At 44.2% G+C, this 20,037-nt stretch overlaps 1 protein-coding gene across 8 annotated transcripts in view; it reads left to right on the forward strand.

Annotated features, from left to right (window-relative positions):
- Nucleotides 1–20,037, forward strand: part of celf2 (cugbp, Elav-like family member 2) — a 303,877-nt gene that overhangs the window by 39,127 nt on the left and 244,713 nt on the right. For 2 of the 8 annotated variants that reach the window (XM_069908434.1, XM_069908435.1), the window contains exon 2: nt 6,601–6,681. The exons of the other annotated variants lie outside the window; for them this stretch is intronic. The gene's annotated coding sequence lies outside the window, so the exon portion shown is untranslated. The remainder of the gene's footprint in view (nt 1–6,600; nt 6,682–20,037) is intronic. 8 annotated transcript variants of the gene reach the window in all.

Below are 20,037 nucleotides of genomic sequence, written 5' to 3' on the forward strand. Positions count from 1 at the left end.
AGCAGTCCCTAGGCTGGAGGGAGTTGCAGCAACTGGGTAACACTGGGACGATGTTGATTACAGAATGGGATTATTGCTGATTTCTACTGTTCTTCCAGCAAAACACTGTTGGTTCCTGAGCTGACCCCCTCTCCCCCTGCCTTTGTGAGCCATTATAACATTCAGTTCTGCATCAGTATCCTTATTCCATCTTCAACAATGAGGTGTATGTCTGATGACATTTTTTTAAAAATTCAGACATACAGCATGGTAACAGACCCTTTTGGCCCACAAGCCCATGGTGCCCAATTCATCTACGACCCCCATACATTTTGAAGGGTGGAAGGAAAGCGGAGCACCCGGAGCTCGCACAGACATGAGGAGACTCTACAAACTCCCAATACAGTGCCGGACTCAAACACAGGTCTCCGGCACCGTAACAGCATTGCACGAACCGTGCCACCCAGAGATTACTTCTCTGTCAGGACTATGAAAATACAGTAACCAGCAGAAGCTATCACAGACCAAAAACGATCAGCTTGCATGGATTCCTAAACCACTAATGGATGTTTTAATAACTGAAGGGAAGAAAAACACATTGATTTTAGCTGATTAAAATGGAAATGAATGGTTTAAGGCAGATTTTGTTTTTTTGGGAGATTTGTGTAATTCCACAAAAAAGGTTGTACTAATTGTTTAATAGTACCTGTTTAAAAATTAGGATTTCTTTAAAACTTGAGGAAGATTTATCGCAGAGCCAAAAAAAAATGCAGATGCCAGAAATCTGAAATAAAACCAAAAATTGCTGGAGACACTCAGCAGGTTGTGCAGCAGCTGTGGAGAAACAAATGGGAGTTATGGTAACATTTCGGATTGTGGATTCAGAACTAATGAAAGGTTCATCGACCTGAAGCATCATCTTTGTGGATGCTGCCTGACCAGTAAAGCATTGAGTATTTTGTGTTGTATGAGGAAAATTTATTGTTTGATGGGTATGCTTTCTCTTGGTGCAGTAAAATCCCTATTCTCTGGAATTCAAGCAACCAGCAAAAAAAATTCGCGGAAATTAAATTGGTAAAATATATGGAAGTTTGAAATTGGCGCAACTTTCCGTTCTCCATTCATGTAAAATGCAAAGGGAAAATTCACATTTGGAGTCCACCAGAAACTGCCAGATATCAAGGGTTTTGCTGTATTTTTAAAAAACTTTGCTGCAGTGTTTTTTTTTAAACTTAAACCTGTCAGGTTTCATGACAGCAAAGTTTAGTTCTCAAATACTGTGCTGAGGTTGCCAGGTGCACAATGATGTATATTGGACATGCAAGGTCAAGAGAGTTGGTGTCCCATTAAGAGTCTATCAAGCTAAACTGGCAGCACAGTGCAATGGGAAGAGTACTTCACCTCTGAGAACTTTGTACTGGTGAACTGGCCATGAGGGCTGACTTGATGTCAGCGATCTTCACGATCTGGAACATTACAGCATAGGGACAGGCCTTTCAGCCTGTGTGCCTGTGATGTCCAAGTCAAACTCAAAATCAGGCTGTCTCTAAGCCCAGGCTATCACTAAATTGGAAGGTAAACCCAGCGGAGTTGTAAACACTGCTTGCTATTTGAAGCCAGGAAACTGATGGGATTTCCCAAGCTCTTCCCAATGGCAGATGGTTCAAGAACTAGGAGGAAAGCACTGATTCATGAGAGTTGTACAGCATGGAAAAAGGCCCTTCAGCCCAATGTCCATGCTGACCAGGGCACCAGTACACTCAAATCCAGCCCTTCTCAATGGGGACCACATGCTTCTCCCCCCCTCCCCTGGGGGGCACAGCAAATTTATTGGTGGGGGGGGGGTAATGAACTGAAATCTTAAAATAGTTTTAATGTTTTTATGCAGTTGGTAGAAGAGAAGTATGGAAGAAATCAACTAAACGACTGCTTCACAGGGAAGGAGGACTATAAACTTTGAGCAGAGACCGAAGGGGGTCAGAGCCTAAAAAACAAGGTTGAGAATGGCTGCTCTAATCCCTTTTGCCTGCATTTGGCCCAAATCCCTGTGACAGATCCTATCCATTGCCTCTGTCCAAATGTCTTTTAAACTTTGTAGTCGTCCACACCTCTTCCATTTCTTCTGCCAACTCAATCCACTCACTCTGGAAAAGCCTTGCTCCTTGAAACCCATTTTAAGTCTTTCCCCATTCAGCCTTTAGTTTTCGACACATCAATCCAAAGACTATGCCCCTAACCCAGGATCCTCCTACTCTAAGCCCCTCGTATTTTTATAAAACCTCATCTCTGTCTCCTTCATTCCAGCCTATCTGTCCCTCATAATAAATCGAGCTCTCCAGTCAGGGCAACATTCTGCTAGTGTTTTCGACATGGTTCGTGGAACGCTGTTGCGGCGCCAGTGACTGGGATTCGAATTTGGCACTGACTGTAAGGAGTTGACACGTTCTCCCCATGTCTTCGTGGGTTTCCTCCAGGTGCTCCAGCTTCCTCCCACACATCGGGAGGTGTAGGACAATTGGACAGCACGGGCTCGTGAGCCGAGAGGGTCTGTTATTATCTAAACTGGGGCCTTCCTGTTTAGTATTTTGGCCAGAAGATGCTATTATGGTGCCAGTGACCTGCGTTCGAATCTGGCACTGTCTTTAAGGAGTTTGTACATCCTCCTCATATCTGCATATGTTAATTGGAGTATTTGGGCGGCACAGACTCGTGGACCAGAAGGGCCTGTTTCCATGCTCTGTCTAAATGTATTAAAAAATTATAAATTCGCACAATATACCACAAGAGAGGAAAAAAGAGGTAATACATTTATTGTGAGCTGGTATGAACTCAATGGGCTGAATGGTCTTTTGTGCTTTAGGAGCTCTTTGATTTCACATCAGATAGCAAATGGAAAATTCTCTCACCTGCGCATCCTGTATTACCTCTTAAACTACACTTCTTCAGTACTTATGGGATGTAGAAGTGCCGAACCAGATCGTGGCGTCAACCAACAATTAACATCCTAAATGGGTGTCGGAGAATGCAAGAAGGAAATAATTTTCTTTCATTGCATCTTCTAATACTTAACTGAATTATCCCTTTGCACAGCTGTAAAATCATTCAATATAATTTGAAAATAGAACTTAATGTAAGAGCAGGTAACCAGGACTGTTGCAGATCCTGACATAAACAGTTTAATCAATAAAATGTTATTTTGTGAGTTCTGAATGCTGGTTACTGCCATTTAAGCATTGCACACACATTTATTTGTGTTATTGTGGTTTCCAGAACTTGGATATTAAATAACTGAGGAAAGAGGAACTGAAAAAGCCTGTAGTTGTAGATTACCAAAGGATATAGACAGATGCAGAGTTGATCAGTAAAGTTGTAGATGAGTTGTCGGGAGAGGTTCGATCGGTTGTGTGTTTTTTTTTTCCCCATTGGAGTATAGCATTCTTGAAAGGTGACCTAATAGAGGTTTCCAAAATAGTGTGGGGCATGGATGAAGCAAAGGATCTTTTCCACCAAGGTAGACATTTTAGAACTGGAGGAGATTAGGCTTAAGGTGAGAAAGGAGAGATTGAAGAGGGTCCTGAGGGTATTGTTTTTCTGAGGGCTGGAGGGGCAGCAGCTGTTCCTGAACCTGGTGGTGCGAGTCTTGTGGCACCTCGACCTCTTTCCTAATGGCAACAGTGAGAACTGGGCATGTGCTGGGTTGTGACGGTCTTTGTGGATTGCTGCTGCTCTCCGATGTTGATGTAGTGGAGCCTGTGATGTCCACAACCTTTTGGAGGGCTTTACGCTCAGGGCCATTGGTGTCCCCGTACCAGACCATGATGCAGCCGGTCAGCCCACTTTCCACCACACCTCTGTAGAAATTTGCCACAAATGCCTGAGGAGGTAGAGGTGCTGACGTGTTTTCTCATAATGCGTTGGTGTGTTGGGCCCAAGATGGTGATTCCCAAGAACTTAAATTTGCTCAAGGCTGACTAAGGTTGAGATGCAAGCAGCAGAATTAGTTATTTTTTCTAAAATATATACTTTATTTATCTTAAATCCTGTAACTTTCTCCATTTATTATACAGGCATTTCAGTACATGTTCTTGCAATGTGGCACCATTACTAACATTATTCGTAGAATTACGTCAGTGAAATGTCTGCGAGGTCGTTATGCAGGACCCAGCTTCTCGGCAATTGTGGTCCTTCTCCACAAAGCCTTTGCAGTGGCTATGCAGATCTCCTGTGTCAGCTTCAGCTCAAACTCTCCAGCAACTTGGCAGCTTTCACTTTGGCCATTCTTGCGCTGATGATCTTCCAGCAGTTTTTCTCGCTGTGTTCCTGAGAACAGCCTGCAGCATTATGCAGCTTTACAGCGTTGGCTAATTTTCACCTAACTGGCTGAACCTGGCGTACTGGAGGTGGCACTTCTCCAGAAGCACACTCTGGTGTTAATGGGCACCCATTTAACCTATTGTGCGTCACCCATGCATTCCCCGCACCCAGCCAACTGAGCTCTGCTTTGGACATGCAAGGCCAAGGGTCAATCCCCAGAGCGCAAGTTCCTTGATTCTCCTCTTGTTCCTTGAAGATTGACATTGACTGTAGTCTGGCTCATTATGTGAGAAGTGAAGCAAGAGCAGTGAAGAGATTGTGGTGTAAAATGTGGCTGAGTGTTCACAGGCGAAATGGGAGGCCATTTCCTCTTGTCAATGTCTCCAAATTTTCAGTCATGACTCTTGTCGTGATCCATCACCTTCGGCTCGGTCTCCAGAAAGAGTGGAAGTAGTTTCTCTCCAATTACTCCTCATTCCCCTCAGAATTTTAAATTAAGCCGCCTCTTAACTTCCCGAATTGTGTTGGATGGTGCGGTACGGAAATCTTTATATACGCAAGATCCCATTTTTGATCCCTGCATTGGTTAGGGAACAACAATCTGCCCTAGTCCATCCCCAATCATCAAATTGATGGTCAATGCAGGAGAACTGTGGTACAAGATATTGCAAACGTATTCTGATGTCTTTCGAGGAAACTAATCTGTGAAAAGAAGTATTTTCACGGTCAATGGTGAAGAAATCTTTGTAATTGTCATGTGTACTGAGGTACAGTGAAAAATGTGATTGGGTGTGCTATCCAGGCAAGTCAAAATAAAACAAAAGTGCAGATTGTAGTGTGGAAGAGTAAAAGCTCAGTGCAGACAGTGCAAGGACAGGATGTCTTATTAATGAGTGGTGCCTTCAGTATTCTAATTCCAGATTTATATTCGTATAAATATTTCATACATACATGACATCACATAAAACTGAAATTCTTTTTCCAGCGGGCGAGGCATAATTACCACTTGGTAGTGTAAAAAAAAAACCATACTCAACGTACGCATGTAAACAAACTATACAATACCGAGAGGGGGAAAAAAATCAATGAAGCGCAAAAGAATCTTGAAATGAGTCCCTGGGATTGAGGTTGTTGAGTCTGGTGGAGGGGGACCAGCTGTTCCTGAACCTGGTGGTCCAAGTCTTGTGGCCCCTAGACCTCTTTCCTGATGGCAGCAATGAGAACAAAGCATGTGCTGGGGATGTGGATCCTTCATGATACCTGCTCCTCTCCGGCGGCAGCGTTCCCCGTAGAGGTTCTCGTTGTTGTGGAGGGTTATGGTCCTGGGCTGTATCCACTACTTTTTGTAGGGGGAATTAATTTCCCAGGTGATGCAACCGGTCAGCACGCTTTCCACTACACATCAACAGACATTTTCCACGGTTTCCGATGTCATACCAAACGTCTGCAAGCTCCTGAGGAAGTAGAGGCACTGTCGTGTGTTGGGTCGAGGAAAGGTCCTTTGACTTGGTGACTCCAAAGAATTCAATTACGATTTCCTCCAGTGATCACTGGATCGTACACCTCTGGTTTTCCTTCCTGCAGTCGATAATCGCCTCCTTAGTTTTGGTGACGTTGAATGTGAGGTTGTTGTTGGTGCACGATTCAGCCAAGTTTTCAATATCCCTCCTCTATGCTGACTCATTGCCCCTTTTTTATACAACCCACTACCATGGTATCGTCAGCGATTTTGTAAATGGTGGTGTTGTCCTTGAGTCTGCCAGTGCCTGTCTTTGAATTTCTGATGATGGGAGGGAGAACAGGAGAGTATGACTGGGGTGGGTCTCTTGATCTGTTCGCTGCTTATTTTTGAAGACAAAGGAGATGGTCATTCAACCCCTCAATTTCCTGCTGCTGTTCAGTAACCTCCACCTCTTTCCTAGCCTGTCACCTGTTCCCACGACTCTGTTGTCGCTCATAGCTCTGCTGGCTTGAACCAGACTAGGCATATGTCTCAATAGCACAGAGCTCTGGGAAAGGCGGAACTGTTCACCAGAACACTTTCCTAACTTCTCAATAATTCTTTGCGTGACAAAACATTTTTGACCTTGTATTTAAAGCTAACTGATGTAGAAGTACACAGAGATCGAAGTGCATGCCAGAAATGTATCTGCACATGGAACTTAAAAGAATGCATTGAAGCAAGAGGAAGAAACAATGTTCATACTTTTGCTTTAGCATTGACCTTCCAGCTCTATATCCCCTTCTAAACATATAGTCTTGTCAACATTTTACAGAACAAATGTAGCATTTTATATCTCTCTACAGATCATCATCATCTTTGGAAGCAGGTCTGCAGCAAGCAAGATTGATGTAAAGTGAAAACACAAAGCTGGAGAAACTCAGCAGGTCAAACAACATACTATATTTTCTATGTCAAAGAAAACGATACATAGCCAGCATTTCAGGCTTGAGCCGTTCAAAGTATAAGTGCAAAATGTAGGCAGGTGCCCAAACAAAATGGTGGAGGGGAAGAGCACAGCCCCACAGGCAGGAGGTAATCGGTGGATAAGGGAGGGTGCATCAGCAAATGGGGGAGGAGGGATGGCTCTGTAAATGGAGAAACAAGAGGGTGGAGAACTGGAGGAAAGGAGAGAGAGGAATGGGGTACAGAGGGAGAGGGAGAGCGAGGAGCAGGCTAGCAGAAACCGGAGAAGTCTGTCAATACCATCGAGCTGGAGAGTGCCCAGATGGAAAATTTGGTGTTGCGCTCTTCCAATTTACAGGTGCCCTTGGTTTGACAGCGCAAGGCCATAGTCAGAGATGACAGTGCGTGAGCGGGGCGCAGAATTGAAATGGTTGACAAGCGGGAGATTCTTGTCACTCATGAGGACAAAGCGAAGTGAATAGAGATGAAAAAATTTAGAGGAAGGCACGAAATCTAACAGGGTACTGGACCGTTTGGCCTATCTCAATCTTTGAATTCGTATTCTGGGAAGAATGTGATTGCACTGGAGAGAGTGGAGTGCAGATTTACACAGAAGTTGCCAAGATTGGGGCATTGTAGTAGTGGTAAAATATTGAATAAAGCAACGTTATTTCCTGTGGAACAGAGGCAGCTGAGAGGAGATTTGTTTGAGGTGTGTGGAATTGTGCAGAGTGGAGACGTGAATTGGAAGGAGCCATTTCCCTTGGGGGAAGAGGCCAAAAATGAGAGGACAGAGATTTAAAGAATTTCGCCATTCAGCCCATCAAGTTTGCTCCACCATTTAAATCATGGCTGATTTGTATTTTTCCTCTCTGCCTCTTTCTCCTTCCTTTGCAGCCCTTACTAATCAAGAAGCCATCAACTTCTGCTTCAAATATTCCCAGTGACTTGGCCTCCAGTCTTCTGTGGCAATGATTTCCACTGATACACTTTAACTGGAAAATTTTCCTCCGCTGTTCTAATGAGGTGTCCTTTTATTCTGTGTTTGTGCCCTGTGGTCTGAGACTCTCCCACCACTGGAAACACTCTACCAGCCTTTCTGATATTGGGCACGGTGGGGGGGTGGGGGGGGGGGGAGGGGCGTATCAATGCGATGTCTCATCCTTCCAAACCCTAGTGAGTACAGGTCCAGAGCCATCGTGCCTTAGTCCTGTCATCCCCAAGATCATGAGAAATTTCTTAACGTGAGAAACACTGCAGTTGCACCAACACTGCCTCCCTCATCACTATTTGGGGTCCATCCACGTTCACCACCGGTGAATCTGCAGGGGTCATTTACTGCCTCTGGTGCTCCCAATGTGGCCTCCTGTACATCAGAGAGACTGGACACAGACTGGAAGTTAATTTTGTTGTAGACCTTCACTCTTTCCACTGCCATGGCAAAGACCTCCTAGTGTCAGCTATTTCAATTCCACATCCTGTTGCCACACCTACATGATCGCCCACAGCTGAAATGAGGCCACACGCAAATTAGAAGGGCAGCGCCTAATATTCTGTCCAGGCGGCATTAACACCGACCTCCAATTTCCATTAACCCCCTTCCGCCGGGTCTTGCTCTTTTCCTGTCCCTCTCTCCTTTCCTTCAGCGCCCCACCACCTTCCTTCCCTTCCATCTGCTTAGCACCCTGCCTCTCCCCATCATTTCTCAGCTTTTTATTTCCTCTTTCATCCTCCCACTTGGACCATGACCTATTGGGCCCATGCACCGCCTTCTGTCCTTCCTCTTATTCAGGTGCCCGTCGTTACCATTCCTCCCAGAGGATGCTGTGTCATCAGTTAAGTTTCTCCAGTATGTTTTGTGTATTGCACTCAACCCCCCACCCCCCACCCCCCCTCCCCCTGCAACGTATGCACGTTGTTTTTGACTCCATTCTGAGTTTTTGGGCATCGTGTCCGACGCAGACATCAGAGGCGGAAAGGCCTGTCCCTGTGCTGTTCTGTTTTATGATTTAGATCATATATTTCACTTTGGTTGAATTTCTAACCATTTGATTCCTCTCGATCTTGTGCTGATACCATGTGACCTAGTCAACACTATTCATTGCCAATGTGCTTGTTTAAATATAGAAACAAATTATACACCTGCTGGCTCTGGGATACTTCAGGGGGGCTTCACACTTGTCTGGGATCGGTCTCTCTTCACAGATCCAGTGCAGAGCCGCTGTGAACTTGGCACTTTGTAAATGGATTGAATTGCATCAGATCCAGGCATTCAGTTTAGAGTCAGTAACTGTACTGGAGGTTGTGCCACACAGGCAGTAAAGATGTAGTTTGTCACATGCACCAAGATGGTTTATTTTGTGAGCAGACCAGTTAGACATCTCGTACGTAGTACAGGGACAACAAAAGCACAGAGTTACAGAGAGTGCGATTGTAGTAAAAACACAGCAATGCTGGAGAAACTCGGCAGGTCTCGTAGCATCCTTATATAACCAATGTTTTGGACCTGAGCCCTTCTTCAAGGTATAAGCAAACGGGCAACTGAATTAAAAAGGCTGGGGAGAGGGGAAGAAAGGGCAGGGGAGGAGCACAGACACAGAAAATAGATGGCAATTTGTCATGTGTAGATCAGAAGATGAAAGGAGAGAAACAATTGGGGTAAGGGGATGCAGAGCTCGAGGTAAGGAGACGGGGAAAGGGAGATGGAGCTGGAGGAGAAATGGGGATAGGGGAAGGGGTGAGGTGGGGCATAAAGAAACCAGAGAAGTCATATGGTTGGAGGGTACCCATTTTGTGGGTGGTCTCAGTCCAGCAGTGCATGAGACCTTGGAGAGACGTGTTGGCCTGGCAATAGTGCGGGGAATTGAAATGAGTTGTCACTAGGAGATCCCCTTTATGGTGGTGAACAGAGTTACAGAGAGATCAGTTGGTACAGAGCAACATAATTTTACTCTTCTGAGATTTGTTGAGTCTGATAATGGGAGGAAATAAATGGTCTTTGAATTCGTTAATGCGTTCTCGAACAAGTGAACCATCTTGAGAGGGGATGACGGGAGTGCGGCCAAAACGGGAGGAATCCTTTAATGTGTTGACTGCTTTTCCAAGGCAGTGGGAGTTGTAGATGGAGGGGAGGGTGGGTGGGCGGGCGTGTGTATGTTAGTCTGAACTGCATTCACAGCCCTCTGCAGTTTTTTGTGCTCGTTCATCGAGACAAGTAATGAGCAAATAATATTTCCTGCAAGGTAGAAATGTATCCTCGGTTTTAATGCTAAACATGCAAAAGCGTTACAGACTGCTCTCATTGCAATGTTTTAAATTGAACCATTTGCTGTATGCTGCAGTAGTCATTATATTAAAGGTGAATGGGGGCAAAATGTCTGTCTCAAAGACATTTAAAATTTCCAAACTTGCTGACGCTAACAATTGCCATGGAAGTGGATTTTAAAAGAGGAGCTAAATAGTAAATTCAGAGAGAAATACAGGAGAAACGGAGTATACCAGAGGAACACAAAAGGCCCAAAACCTCTTCACCTCCAGTGGACGCCGTATGACCTGCTGAGTTTCTCCAGCATTTTTTTTTGTGTTTTCACTTCTGAGAATACCAGATCGGGTTGTTCCCAAATCCCAATGGTTCAGCATCTGGTTCACTCATTAGTCTGGGAATGTGAACCAGGGATCCCAAGTGCAACTGGGAGGTGTCACTGGAGCCTGTGTTGGGGACCAGCGCACGAGGGATCATGAAAATAGTTAAATATGTGGTCAGAGCCAGAGTTCAGACATCTTGTATATTTTTCCTGCCTGAATTTAGTTCACTTGTTCACAGGAAAATATATTACACTTGTGCGTGAAATGTAAAGTAAAATGAGGGGAGAAGTTGGTGAGTGTTTATTGGAAAAACATCTAATAGACCATAAAAAATATACAGGCCAACACCAAAGTCCCAAGTGTGCTGAATTATTAGGATTTTCCTGTATTTCAATAAATTACCTGACATTAAAATACAACACTAGCTGGAGGTTCTCAGCAAGACTGAGTAAAAACTTCAAAACTCTACAGTGCTGAACTTGTGGATCTCCCAACCACAGAAAGTTGTTGAGGCCAGTCATTAGATGTGTTCAGAAGGGAATTGAAGTAGACTTGATGGTGAGAAAGATTCAGGGGTAGGGAGAGAAAGCAGGAATAGGGTGTTGGAGGTCTTATGATCAGCCATGACCATGTTGAATGCTTGTCCAGGCTTGAAGGGTTGATCCGTGCACCTATTTTCTACCTGTCTGAGGTCAGGCAGAATCCGTGGAGTGAGAGACGGTGTCAATGTTTCAGTTTACTAACTTGTTAAAATCAGAGCCACCTCAGTATCTCAACAAACTTCTGAGGAAGAACAAGGGAGGTTCAATGGGAGCCATGATGTGAATCGGTTTGGGGCATTTTGAGATGGAGTAGGCAGGCAAGGCAGATTCCCAAATGCCTGAACATGATGTCAAGACAAATGGAGCATTTGTATCTTGAGGATGCATGGGTCGTTCTCTCTCTCTCCATCGAGGTCCCTCTCAATGTCTGCATGTGAGATTCTGAAATAGATCTCTCTTGAAATTTTTTAAACATCACACACAGACTTTAATCCACACTTCTTTTCCAGCCTCCAGATCCACAATCATTTTTGATCTTTAATAACTGATAATAAACAGAATCAGTGAGATGAACTGGAAATCCTCTTACTTCATGTTATTGAGGATTGAATCCTTTTAGCAGCTGACCATTTTGACAAAGGATAGATGGGTAGAAATGTGTTTTGGCCGGTGGCATATGACAGCTGGATGTGTTCGGGTCTCGGAATGTCAAACAGAATGACAATAAAATTGTATTCCATTCTATCTGCTCCAAAGTAAAGAAAATAACATTTAATTGAATTATTGACCTTTTTTTTAATCAAAGTGTCCAATACTTGGATATTTCTGCAGAGCAAGGACAAATTACAGCAGTATTGAATATTTTTTGAGTGACCTATTTTCTTTTGATGTGATCATGAGTTTATTGTCATACACATTGTAAAAGTCGCTTGCTACAGCTAACATTAAAAGAGCAGCATGGTGAGCGTAGCAGTTAGGCCAACACTATGTCAGTGTCGGCGACCCAGGTTCGAATCTGGTGCGGTCTGTAAGGAGTTTGCGCATTCTTCCCCACGTCTGCTTGGGTTTTCTCCAGGTGCTCTGGTTTCCTCCCACCTTTCAAAATGTATTTGGCCGGCATGGGCTTGTAGGCTGGAAGGGCCTGTTACTGTGCTGTATGTCTCGATTAAAAATTAGATAATAAATACAAAAGATGGAGATGCAAATTGCCATAGAACGAGAAATGGCATTACAATCGTGTAGATGGGCTTTTTTAAAAAATGGTGGTTTATGATTAGTGTATTAAGGGACGGTTCAAGAATCTGATGGCTGTTGGAAAGAAATTGTTCTTTAACTTTGAGACACTGGACCAGACTTTTCAAAGGTAGCAGCAAAAAGAAATTGTGACCAGGGATATGGAGGCCTTCATGACGTTGGCTGCCTTCTTGAGGCAGCACTTCACTTAAATGCTTTCAGTGGAAGGGAGATTGGATCCGGTCATAAACTTGGTTGTTTACTACATTCCACAGTCTTTTGTGTATAAATGTATATCATGCATATGTGGGTAATATTAAGAATATAAATCCAAAAAAGTAAAATGTATATGAACAAATAGCTATTAAGCAAACTATGAAAGGGACAGAGAAAAAAAAATGTATATAAAGCAAAACTATTCTAATAATCTAAGCCCTCTCTTGTGAAGTTATGATTAAACATAAATATTCCATTAATGTATGGATAACCAAGCCATAAAATAGGATCCAATAATCTTATAAGTTCTGAAAATAATTAAGGAAAGGACCCCATAAATTTAGTAGATCATCTAATTTTTTCCCAGAGTCAATCATCAGATAACCATTGAGTGTGTGTAGGAGGGACAGCATCCTTCCATTTCATCAGTACAGCTCTTCTGGCAATAAGAAGAGCAAAGGCAACGAGATGGGATTGTAGCCCAGACAAATTTAAATCAGCTGACTTACTTACTCCAAATAGGGCAAGAAAAGGATTAGGAGCCAAATTAACATTAAGAACTAGAGATAAGGTACAGAAGGTACTTTCCCAATAACTGGAAAACGAGGAGCATGACCGAAACATATGAAATAATGTACCTTCAGTCTTGCATCGATCACACTTCGACAAGAAATTAGAATAAAATGTTCTATATTCTGTAAGGCATCTGATGCCATAGTCAACCTCCAGCAGGAATCTGCACCCTCGAGACGAAGGAAGCAAAGCCGAGGGAGATGCAGTGTAATTTCTTTGCTCCTGAAGGAGAGATTTATTGTCATTTATTTTATTTGGCTTGTAGAGTGAAAAAAAAACTACTTTGAGTTGCAGAGGCTTTAAATGGAAGACAAGATAAATGCTTGCATTTTCAGTCAATGAAGCATGCTAGCATAAAGATAAGGGCAGTTTGTCAGTCACCTGCTGAATGACGTTGGCCTTTGCACTCAAAATCCAGCTGGCATTTAGTGGCACTATTGATCTACTGTGTCAGCACTGACAAAATACTATTCGCACAACTTGACAGAAATCAGACTGTGCTTATGTGAGGCCTTGGTGAATCCAGGAGGTTGATTTTGTGTGTTACTGGAAGATGCTGCAATCTGTAATAACGTCATGGGGCAGTGCAGTCAGCGCCACGCTGGGGCAGTGGAACGCAGTTCAAATCTGGGTTCTCCAGTTTCTTTCATCCTTTCAAAATGGACCGAGAGTGTCGGTCGGTTGGGTGCAGTTGGGCAGCACGCACTTGTGGGCTGAAAGAGTCTGTTACCATGACGTATGTCTACATTTAAAGCTGCCTCCCATGCAGGCACTTTAACTGAGCACAGTATCCCTGAAGAGATTCCTAAAAGGGAATGAATGGAGGGAGGACAGACTGGTCACTGGAGGTAGAATTTGGAAAGGTGGGTAGCTGTGAGGTGGCGACGATGGGTCGAGCCATTGGTGCACTGGGACCTTCTCAAAGGGAGTTCAAGATGGGCAATAAATGATGCCCAGATTCCAATATATCATAAATAATTGCCGGGCTTTTTTTATTTAGTGATGGGGTGGTGCTGGTGAACGAATGGAATGTTTCAGGGTGAGGATGGGGTGAAGATGCTGCTACGCTCTAGTGCCATCTGAGCTGAAGTCATCCAGGGAGATACCCATTGATAGGCTATACTTGGGCTGCAAAAAGTAGTCTCATCCACCATGAACAGAGATCTCCCATCCTCGGAAGACAACTACACAAGGCACTGCCTTGAGAAGGCAGCCAACATCAAAAAGGACCCCGTTGCCACAGTCATTGCCTTTGGGCAGAAGGTATAGAAGCCTGAAACCTCTCGGTCAGTGGTTCTCAACCTTTTTTCAACCTATACCATAGGTGCTCTGCGGTTAGTAAGGTGTTATGTGAGTGGAAAAAGAAGGTTGAGAACCACTGCTGTAGGCTAAAGATCAGATTTTTTCTCCCCCAGCAGCTATCGGCTTTTGAACCTCCCCGTAAACTACTCCAGGGCCACCAAAAGAATTGTCCACGCTCTTCAAACATCACTTATGTTTGTACTAGTTATAACTGTGAATAATTATTGATCCTTTCGCATTTATTACATGGTCTCGTGGTGCATTGTAATTTAATTGTTAATATTAATGATGCATCTTGCATATTGGAGTGGCTGCAGCAAGTAATAACTTTGGTGCCCCTGGACATTGCACTTGTATTATAACAGTAAACACATCACAGCCCAAGATGAAAGGGGTTGGGAATGGGACCAGTACGGAAATGACAAATGTAGAGGAAGACAAGCTTGCAATGAAGAATTGGGATCAGAAACTTCAAAAGGAAAGTACCTTTATGGCCAGAAGTTTGAAATGATATCTGTAAACTCCAGAAATGCCCTTTGGAGGAAGAAAGAAAATGTGCGGAGCAAAAGATTTCCATTCCTGAGCCCAAATTACAACCATTGCCTCCACAGTAGAAGGATGAAAGATGACTTAACAAAGGTCTACAAGATTATGAGAGGATAGATAGGGTGGGCACCCAGCACCTTTTTCCCCCGGAGCAACAGCAGCACATACCAGAGGATGTCTGTGCAAGGTGAGGGGAGAACAGTTCAGGGGAGATGTCAGGGGTAAGTTATTTACAGAGTAGTGACTGGTTGCCTGTAATGTATTGCCAGGGGTGGCAGAGGAGGCTGGTACAATAGGGCCATTCAAAAGACTCTTTGACAGGCAGATGGATGCCAGAAAAATAGTATTATGTGTGTGAGGTAAGGAAAGTTTGCATTATTGAGAGGGTTTGTATAGCTCATCTCATCATCGTTGGTTGAAGGGCCTGTGATTATTTTTTTTTTTGCCCCACTCCAGTCGTGGTTTTCTGATCTGATGGGTTTTGCTGTGCCTAGGAAGGGCCTTGAGTTGCAGAAAGAAGAAAGGGCCATCATTAACCACCTGCCAAGCCAAATGGCCTTTTTTGGTGCGTTAAATGTATTAGTCTTTGGTGTCTTCATCCAATTTGAATCAGGGATGAATGAGAGAATTCCACCTGACTTCATGATCATGGTTGATTGCGGGGTGAATTGATCACAATGAAAAATGCACACTTGCATTGAGAGAACATCTTCTCCCAAATCTCTTGGTGCTCCAAGTGCTTCACAGACTCCAATGTACCTGAAGAGTGGATATCGTTATTTCTCCTGGTCAGTAGCAGAACATCGAGCACCGTCACGCTGAGCACCGCCACACCTCAGGGCTGTGCGCTCAGCCCGCTCCTGTTCACGCTACTGACCCACGACTGCATTGCCAGATCCTGCTCCAACCGCGTCACCAAGTTTGCAGATCGTTGGCCTCGTCAGCCACAACAATGAGTCGCTCTACGGAGAAGAGGTGGAGAATCTCATGAGAGAGCAACAACGTGGACAAGACAAAGGAGATGATGGTGGACTTCAGGACGGGGTCGGTGTCAGAGCATGTGTTGGTTGGGGGGGGCATTAGGTAACTGCATGGGAGAGCACACACATAACAATGCAACTTCCCTCTGATGTCAGGAGCATAAGTGTTCCTTTCCTATTTCTGTCTGTATTTCATTTCAAATCATTTAGAGGAGAATAGGTTGAGTTTTAATATTTTAAAAAATATTTTAATGAAAAAAAGTTTAGTGCACTTTGAACTGTGGTTGCGTGGTTGGGGCCAGGCACAAGACCTTGGTTGGGTGGGGTGATGCCTGTGAATGCCTCCCCCACCCACCATTGGAGCAGATGCTGCTTCAGCTGGACCAGGAATGACTACACATCTATAGTGGAGAGAGTAGAAAACACTAGTTCCTTGGTATTGTAACGGTGCAGCGAACCGGCTGAGAGCTCAAGTAACATAACTGCTTGACATTGAATTCCGTGCTGCAGCCTTCAAGCCTGTGTCGCGTTCGGAACTTGCGTCACTCTGAAGCAAGCGCACAGGCGCCCTTCAGGTCTGGACCAGAAGAGAAGGTCGGGCAGCTGCCCCACTGTCCACGTGTGACGAGTGGGGTCGGCTTGCCGCTACAACTATGTGCGTTATCACATTATCCACTTAACTAGTGACTTATCGTGAACCACAACAACTTGTCAGGAAGACTCAACAGCAACTGCACTTCCTGAGAAGACTGATGCAGGCAACACTACTGGCACTATCATGTCAAACTGCTACAGGAGTTCTATCGCGAGCCCATTGACGTGATCTACAGGGATAATTGTCAGAAGAGGGCATGCAAGAAAAGTGAGGACCCTGTCCACCCAGCACACAGTATCTTTTAGCTCCTCCAGTCGGGGAAGACATACAGGAGTATCAGAGCCAACACCACCAGGCTGAGGAACAGCTTCTTCCCACGGGCAGCCAGAATGTTGAACGACCAAAGGAACTGCTCACTCACCATCCAAGACGCTTGTATTATGAAGCAATATCTATCTATTTATTTATTTATTGTATGTATGAATACTTGCGTTTGTATGTGTCTGGTTGTGTGTCTGCATGTTTTGCACTGAGGATCAGAGAACACTGTTTCATCAGGTGGTACTTGTACAATCAGATGACGGTAAACTTGACTTGAAAAGCAGAAAACTCTCGCAACCAGCTCTGTGATAACAGGGTAGATCCACTGGGCCACACTGTTGTTCTGGGTGCAGATTTTTTTTGGGGGGCGGCGAGTGGTGGTGGGGTCTGCCGAAGAATGCAGGCGCCCCACCTCCCACTTCGGAACTGTTCAGCGCGGACAGCCAGATGCTCTCGCAGAATAGCGAATCTCCTCAACCAGGCACTCAGATTGTTAAAGCTACCACTATTCTCCCACTTTTATCAAGGCCATTGAATGTTTGTGAGATCAAATACTATCAATGATCTGTAACACTGCCATTTTTTAAATAAAATAAGGTTTTTTTAAGGATTTAATTAAAAATAAACTCTCGTTAATAAATGGTTAAAACATTGACGAACTTAAATAAAATATTAGGGTCTACGAACCTTTTCCTGGGAGTCTGTGTTCCCATTTATTTTAATTGAGTCCACTGTGCTTACAATAGATTTAACACCGGCTCTAATTAACTCTGAAGGAGAGGGTTAAGCCCCAAGAAACACCTATCATAGACACAGCAGTTCCCATTAAAATTAATGATTGACATGGGCTGATAGGAGAAAGTGGAACGGTGTGTTTTTTTTTATTGAAGTTGGTTTCAGTATTTTATTTAACTGCTTGGAGTTTAATCATTTCACTTCCAAAGTAATTAGCACCAAAGGTTCCAGAGGAGATTTACCAGGATGTTGCCTGGATTGGAAAATACGTCTTGAGGCAAAATTTGTAGAGCTTTTCTCTTTAAAGTGAAGTAGGATGAGAGTTGAATTAATAGATCCACAAGATTGAGAGCACCTTTTCCCAGGGTGGGGTAGCAAATACCAGAGAACATCTGTACCAAGTAAAAGGCCGGGGGGGGGGGAAGTCTAGGGGAAACATCGGGGGTAAGTTTTGTTACGGAAGGCCATTTCAGATAAGCAAAAACTTGTGATGTAAAGGCGAAAAAAATCCGCCAAAACGCATAAAGACCTACCTTTCTGAATGGGCAGAGGTGGTCTTCGAGCCGCATAATCCAACCCCTCTCCGAGAGGGATAATCTCTGCAGGCCAGCTCTCTGCCGATCAATCTGAAATGGCAGCTGCGCTAGGCTGTTTGGGGGCAGGCTGATAATGCCGTCAGCCTGTGACCCATCTCCCCGCTCTTCCCTCTTCCTCCAAGTTGTGCTAACATTGAGGTGAGTCGGTGGAGCTCAGCACTCCACCAATTATCTCTCCTCGAGGAGAGTTGACATCGGCGCCTCTGAGGTGCTCTCAACACATTCTGGTAGGTAAGTATTTAACACAAGGAGGTATAATCCTCACAAAAGTGTTCGGTCCTGAAAGGGCCTTGCATCGCACAACATTTTGGGCCAAAGGGCCTGGACTGTGCTGCAATGTTCTATGAAATGGTTAAGGCTTGGATATTATAACCAGGCACCTTATCTTGCCCAATGTTTACATCTCGGTGTTCGTACCAGAAATCAATTATTTTAACCATATAACCACTTACAGCACAGAACAGGCCAGTTCGGCCCTACTAGTCCATGCAGTAACAAATCCCCCACCCTCCTAGTCCCACTGACCAGCACCCGGTCCATACCCCTCCAGTCCTCTCCTCTCCATGTAACTATCTAGTCTTTCCTTAAATGTAACCAATGGTCCCGCCTCGACCACGTCTGCCAGAAGCTCATTCCACATCCCCACCACCCTTTGCGTAAAGAAATTTCCCCTCATGTTCCCCTTATAATTTTCCCCCTTCCATCTTAAACCATGCCCTCTAGTTTGAATCTCCCCCACTCTTAATTGAAAAAGCCTATCCACGTTTACTGTCTGTCCCTTTTAAAATCTTAAACACCTCTATCAAGTCCTCCCTCAATCTTCTACGCTCCAGAGAAAAAAGCCCCAGTCTGCACTACCTTTCCCTGTAACTCAAACCTTGAAATCCTGTCAACATTGTCATGAACCTTCTCTCTATTTTGTTTCTATCTTTCCTATAATTTGGTGACCAAAACTGTACACAGTACTCCAAATTTGGCCTCACCAATGCCTTGTACAATTTCATCATCACCTCCCAACTCTTGAATTCAATACTCCAATTGATGAAGGCCAACATTCCAAATGCCTTCTTCACCACACCATCGACCTGAGTATCAGCCTTGAGGGTACTATTTACCATCACTCCTAAATCCCTTTGTTGCTCTGCACATCTCAATAGCCTACGATTTAATGCATATGACCTCTTTAGATTTAATGGTTATCACAGGGTTTGTGGGGTTTGTGGAGAGCGCATCAGTGTACAGTTTGGTATCGCTGAACGATACTCATTACTGCTGGTTTAAGTCTACACTAAAACTGTAAACGCACCCCCACAGGGATACCGGGATAACTCCAAGTGTGTGAAAGATTTGTCCCATTTCTCTCCCTGAGATGCCAGTGGTGGGATAAATGTGATCGATCTTTGTGCTTTAGATAGGCAAAATAAATAACACAGCGGTTTCCAAAATAAACCTCTGTACAGTGATTAATTTTAAAGTGGCTTATAAAGCCTTTGAGGCTGTTGAATATCAGATGAGTCAGGTTCAGCTGATGACCCCTCAAGCTCTCAAAAGGCAGATCACCTGCCATTAGAATAACTCAATGAATTGCAGGAAAACATTCTCATTCAGCACCTTGCGCACACACACACATCAATTGCCCACTGATTGAATTATTTCCTCAGTGAGTCAACTGCTAGCCCATTAAACTGTGATTCAGGAAATAATTGCTTTCCCATTGGTTTATCTTAAATGAGGATGCACTGCTTGTAATTTAATTGCAAATATCCGAGCCAATACATCTGAGGACCATTTTTCTCCCTTCCAGCGAGAAGAATGTGGAGGTTTCGGGATTGGATGGGGAAGGAGTGACTGCATTCTGGATTTAAGCCCTCTTGGTGGGGATGGATTGGAATCAACAATGCGTCTAATATTGTACAACTGGATGTGAACATTTGTGGGTGTCTGAGCTGATATCCATCCCTCACGAGACATCACAAAACAACGCTGCTGTTGCAGCTTGTGGTGGTGTTCTGCCGCCTCCTTTAATACAAGAGTGCTGAGTACCACACTCTGTCGTTCCCCTTAGGATAGTTTATTGTCATATATACAAGTACAGTGCACACGTGCACTGAAA

Source organism: Narcine bancroftii, chromosome 13, assembly GCF_036971445.1.
Source record: "Narcine bancroftii isolate sNarBan1 chromosome 13, sNarBan1.hap1, whole genome shotgun sequence".
Taxonomy (NCBI): domain Eukaryota; kingdom Metazoa; phylum Chordata; class Chondrichthyes; order Torpediniformes; family Narcinidae; genus Narcine; species Narcine bancroftii.